A 5,767-nucleotide genomic window follows, 5' to 3' on the forward strand; every position below is an offset into this window, starting at 1 on the left:
AATATCAAAAATAAATCTTATATTAAAAATTTAAGATGAAGTTGAGTGTTATTTAGTACCGGAGGAGTAGTAACATAAACAAATGAGCAAAGCGCATAAATTGAATTCAAACCGTCGGCTTTATTTCGTCTTCCGTTTCAAACATCTCAGAGATCTTATGCCGACCAGAGAGGCCTCTTCCTGCAGCTGCAGCTGCAGCTTCTTCTGCCCTTCTTAAAAGGAAACTCTTCAGAATATTAAACTCAAAGAAATAACTCTCTTCTCCTCTTTCTTCCACCACCCACAAAAATACTCTATCTTACGAAGAAGCATTAGCTGAGTTCCTTGACAATTTGAAATCCATTTTTTTTGGGCGACCCTGTATTTATTTGCTTCAAATTTACCCAGAAACGGTAAGAAGATCTTTCTTGAGTGTCTCTGAAACATAAACATACCCTTGTTGAGTTGACTTCATTATCATTCATGTCATTTTTGAACTATTAAAATCCTTGTTTTCCCGGTGTTTGGAATATTGAGACTTCGTAAATGATGCTTTATTTGAACGAATAATCAAAGCAGAAACTTCGAGAAGCGCTGGTGAAGCGATGCTGATGAAGGAAAGGGACGAGGAGCTCGCTCTGTTCCTTGAGATGCGGAGGAGGGAGAAAGAGAATGAGAAAAACAATCTTCTCCTTCTTCAGAACTCCGACGAGCTCGATGGATCTAATCTGGGTACGTTTCTGTTTTATTTTAGCTCTAGCAATTTCTTTTTACGACTTATGAACGGCTCTGGTATAGTTCTATTAAACGGTGCGGTATTTTTGATGTCCTGCAGAATCTAATGGGGTCAGTTCTCCCGTTTCTAAGATGGTAACCTCGGCGGTGCCACGGAAAACGGGTGCTGATGAGTTTCTAGATTCAGAGAATGAGAAGTCTGATTATGATTGGTAAGGGATGTGTATAATTTGGTCATCCAGCTACGTAAACTTTTTGCAGATCATCTGGGTTGAAAAGACAATGCTTATTGAGATTAAGATGCGTTGATTCGTTGGTTTGATTGATGCGTTGAGTCTAAAGTTTATAACAGCTGGAATTACGAGCGAGCTAACTTGCTAATCTATTGGGAAACTGTCCTTTTAGAATTATGGAAGTTCATTATTCTTGTTATGAGGGTTTCCAGTAATTATCTGCTTGCTGTCCACTGTTAACCTCTATATGCTGTCATGATTCATGTCAATTATCATTTGCTTATTTTAGATTTCTAATATTTCTTTTATGGGAAGTAGGAAAGGCAATAGATCCTTGAATATCTATTTGCTTCTCAAATAATGCATGCGTCTGCTAATCTTACTCTTTTGCATCAATAGAGACTAATAATTTCTACTATAAGAAATAGAAGAGACTAATAATTTCCTTTGCTGAGGTAAAGTTAATTCTTATACCAATTATTTTCTCCAACGGTAGAAATCAATTTCTGGTTTTCCTTCCCATATATTTTCGTTTGAAAGTGACCGTCATTTGAAAATAAAATCTTTGAACTCGTAATCTAGACACCGTCTGCTGATTTCAATGGAAAAGGAATGAATTCTCTTGCTCGCTGCACAGAAACTGCTGTCCTCTCATACCGAGTAAATGGATTACATGCTAGTAAATTACCTAATATTGCGTAGTAAAATTGTTCTGCCTAAATTGCGTCTCTCGCGTCGACTTAAAGTTGTTCTTGGAATCAGGCTTCTGACGCCCCCTGATACCCCGCTTTTCCCTGCATTGGACAAGGAGTCACAGATATCAGTGAAGAGTGAAAGGGAAAACTCTACTGCTCGTTCAACAGCTTTAAAACCTCGGGTAAGAATCTTATATGATTTTTGGATTCTATTGGTTCATGCTTCTAAGAGATTATAATGAAACAGTGTAAAAAGAGAGAGATTGTAATAAAAATGTTCATAGACTTCACTTAAAGAAGTTTTAATCATTGACTTATTATCAGAGGCCATGTGACCTTGTGATTCATACTTGGTTTACACTTTAAGCCGAAAGAGTTTCCATGTGGGGTTGTGTCCTAGAACTTGCGATAAAATTACATATTGGCCTAATATTTACAACATACCACTTCGCCTTTATAATTTTCCTGATAACTTCCTTGTATTGGGTATTCCCATACCTGTTCTTTATTCTCAGCCAGTGTCAACAGCATTTGTTGCTTGTGCTCATTTATCTCGCTCAATGGTATCATATTTGGAACTTTGTGCTGCATCTTGTGTTACAGCCAGCTAATGTTCAATTGGAACCTGCTTCAAAAAACAATTTAAGCTCCAAGCATCATGCAGCAGCAATGCCTGGCTTTACTTCTTCCACTACTGCTAATAATAGGAAAACATCGTCAGCTGGGGGTACAACCTCAGCCACTTCCAGATCTGTGACACCATCCGGAAGGCCAACATTACCTTCAACAACCAGAAATTCTAGGCCCTCTACGCCTACATCCCGTGCCACAGTAACTTCTGCTAAGCCTGTAGCTCCACCTCCGAGATCATCCACTCCTACTGGCACTAGGGCCACTGTTCCACCTGTGAGATCATCCACTCCTACTGGCACTAGGGCCACTGTTCCACCTGTGAGATCATCCACTCCTACTGGCACTAGGGCCACTGCTCCACCTGTGAGATCATCCACTCCTACTGGCACTAGGGCCACTGCTCCACCTGTGAGATCATCCACTCCTACTGGCACTAGGGCCACTGCTCGTGCCTCAACACCGACTTCCAGACCTTCTTTAACAGCTCCTAAAACTACTCGAAGATCATCAACTCCAACTCTTCAATCTTCAACACCATCAAATGCAAATGGAGTGTCTGCACCTGCCTCTCGATCTTCATCAGCATCAAAAGCACGCCCAGCACAAGCAAAAAATCCAGTGCAATCACGTGGAAGTTCTCCATCTGCAAAATCTAGGCCTTGGGAACCATCACAAATGCCTGGGTTCTCACTCGACGCTCCTCCAAATTTGAAGACATCATTGCCAGAAAGACCAACTTCAGTCTCTAGGACTCGGCCTGTTGCACCTAATTCTAGAACATCTTCCCTTGAGGCCGCAGGTAGTATTGATGGAAAATCGAAAAGACAGTCAGTCACACCTTCCAGAGGAAGGGCTTCAGCAGGTGTTGCTCAAAGTAATCATAGTTCGACTCAAGCTCTGAATAGATCTCGTTTTATTGATGGTGATAATGATAGCCCAGTCGTAGTCGGGACTAAAATGGTTGAAAGAGTTGTAAACATGAGAAAATTGGGACCACCAAAGCATGAAGATCGTCATTCTGCTCATAGTAGTTCCGGCAAGTCTTCATTGTCTGAAAGCTCAGGATTCGGAAGAACACTTTCTAAGAAGTCCTTAGATATGGCAATGAGGCATATGGTATGTTTCTATATTCCATTATTTATACGTTATCTGAGCTGAACTACAAGAATGTTGGAGCTTAAACTGTTTAGCATAACATGGCCAAAAAATATAATGCAAATAATCAATAGGTTTACACAGCTAGGAAGTAAATACCGATTGCTTGATTTTATTTCTGTTCTTTATATGGTAATGATTCGTAGAAATAATATTATGTCTATATTTTCATATATTTAGATGCAGTTCGAGGTTTCTGCTATCATTTTTTTTTTTATTAGACTTGTGACGTTTTATGGATTCCTTCTGAAAAAAACAAGTCGTTGATATGCTTCACTCTAAGCGCAGTCCACAAGCTGCATTTTTAATTATGCCACAGCGAAGGTTTATGTTTGTAATCATTTGGCCTATACTTTATCCAATATCCAAGTCTCTTCAGTGAATATGCTGTTTTCCGGTTGTTTTTCTAAGAAGTTTGTTCAATGAAGCAAACAAAGATCACTGAAAGCTGTTCCTATTTCATATCAGGCAACTTTACAAGTTTTCTTCGGTTATCTTGTACAGGACATTAGGCGAAGCATTAAGGGGAGCCTGAAGCCACTTGTGACAAACATTCCAGCTTCCTCTATGTACAGTGTGAGATCAACTGGTTCATCAAATAGCAAGACAATGAATGTTTCTGATTCTCCTCTTGCCACTAGCAGCACTGCCAGTTCTGAACCAAGTGTAAACTTCAATTCCATCTCTTATGATGGAGTGAGATGAAGAAAATGATGTGGCAAGTGATAGGGGAAACTCTTCGCCTGTCAGTCATCACAGCAGGTGATCCATAGATGGAACCACAAGTCCAGTTGTATATGGTAGTAAAGCTAGCAGATAGAGAGAGATTCAAATGCCGATGAAGCACTGATACTTCAAAGATGGGTTCGTGTTATTTCTGACTCACTCATCAGAGATGATATGAAACTCTTGCAGCTTGACACAATATCTTTAGTTGTGTCACTGTCTTCTTGTAGTTTATTTTGTACTGGAATCTGTGCGTCTCAAACTGCGTATACTGTCTCTATTGTTCTAATGCTCTATGCATATACTATCACATATGCATGCTTATGGCCTTAGGACTATTAGTACTGAAAATTGGCTGCTATTAATTGAAGAGCTCCTTCAATGTTATTCAAACTGCTTCTGCGGAATGATTCTATTTTATATGCGAATTTGCATCCAAAACATATTTTAATAGATACTCTTTTGTTTCAGAGATGATTTCACCATTAATTAGTTCTCATTTTTATTTTGGAAAGCATTTTATTCTGGTGCTAGTTCTAATACAAAAACAGCACAATGCAATTATCACCCAAAAAAAAAAAAAAAAAGAGGAAAGAAAAGAAAAACACAATGCAATTGTCTTGTTTTCTTAACATTAAAATTTCTAACGCATATCCATGGAGTTTGGTAGTTAGTCTTCAATATCAAACAACCTGTTAAATGTTATTGGTCGAACAAAGATGACTGAAACAAGTCAGTCTAAATAAATGCGATAGATTATAAAAGATGTGGTTGACATGATTACGTGTTTTATATTTTTTTATTTTGGTATTTATTCTATATTCTATATTTAGTTAATATATTTATCTATGATTGACTTTGTATATTATATGATATTTGTAAGAATTTCTCAACTTTCAGTTCTATGGCATATCCGCATATTAATTTTTCTCTTTAGCCAAACGAGGATTGTCAATTGAGGAGTGGCTGAACTTTACAAACGATTATTATAATTTGCTTTATATATTAAACTAAAATATATATATATATCATGCATTTAATAAGTTAATAGGAAGTGACTTATTTATAAATAATATCAATTAAATTTTCTTCAAGCCTTGTGTCATTGTATTTTTTCTTTTAATTATTTTTTTAACAATTCCCATTTACCTTAATTCTGAACAAATTACACGCTTCTTTTTCTTTCTTTCTTCTTTAAATTTTTAACAATTTTTTTCTTTTCAATTCTTTTCAAGTAGTCACATTCTTTAAACAATTATCTAAGATTATATGTATAATGTATTGTAAAACACATATATTTTCTTGGATTTTTCATGAGAATTTTTTAAAAGATGATAATTTTTAAATTCACAGTCGAACTTATTAATAACTCTAAAATGCCACACTCTCTGGAGTGAATTAAGCGTAAAAAAAATGTGATTTGATGTTTGGGAAATAAAAATTTGCTACTTTATTTTTTGAGTTAATAATATTTTTGGATTCTCAAATTTGTTTTCATTTTGGTTTTAGTTTTTTAAGTTTTAAACTATAGGTTTTAAATTTTGATCTCTCAAATTTTTTTTAATTTAAAATATCAGTTTTTATAATTTAATAAAACCTGAAAGGAACTAA

The 5,767-nt window shown here is 36.4% G+C and overlaps 1 pseudogene; it reads left to right on the top strand.

Moving 5' to 3' along the window:
- The first annotated feature begins 171 nt into the window (after positions 1–171).
- LOC114743938 (mucin-5AC-like) lies at positions 172–4,580 on the top strand (annotated as a pseudogene).
- Positions 4,581–5,767: the final 1,187 nt, after the last annotated feature.

Source organism: Neltuma alba, unplaced genomic scaffold (assembly GCF_004799145.2).
Source record: "Neltuma alba isolate B1F8T4 unplaced genomic scaffold, ASM479914v2 tig00004191_pilon, whole genome shotgun sequence".
Classification (NCBI taxonomy): Eukaryota; Viridiplantae; Streptophyta; class Magnoliopsida; order Fabales; family Fabaceae; genus Neltuma; species Neltuma alba.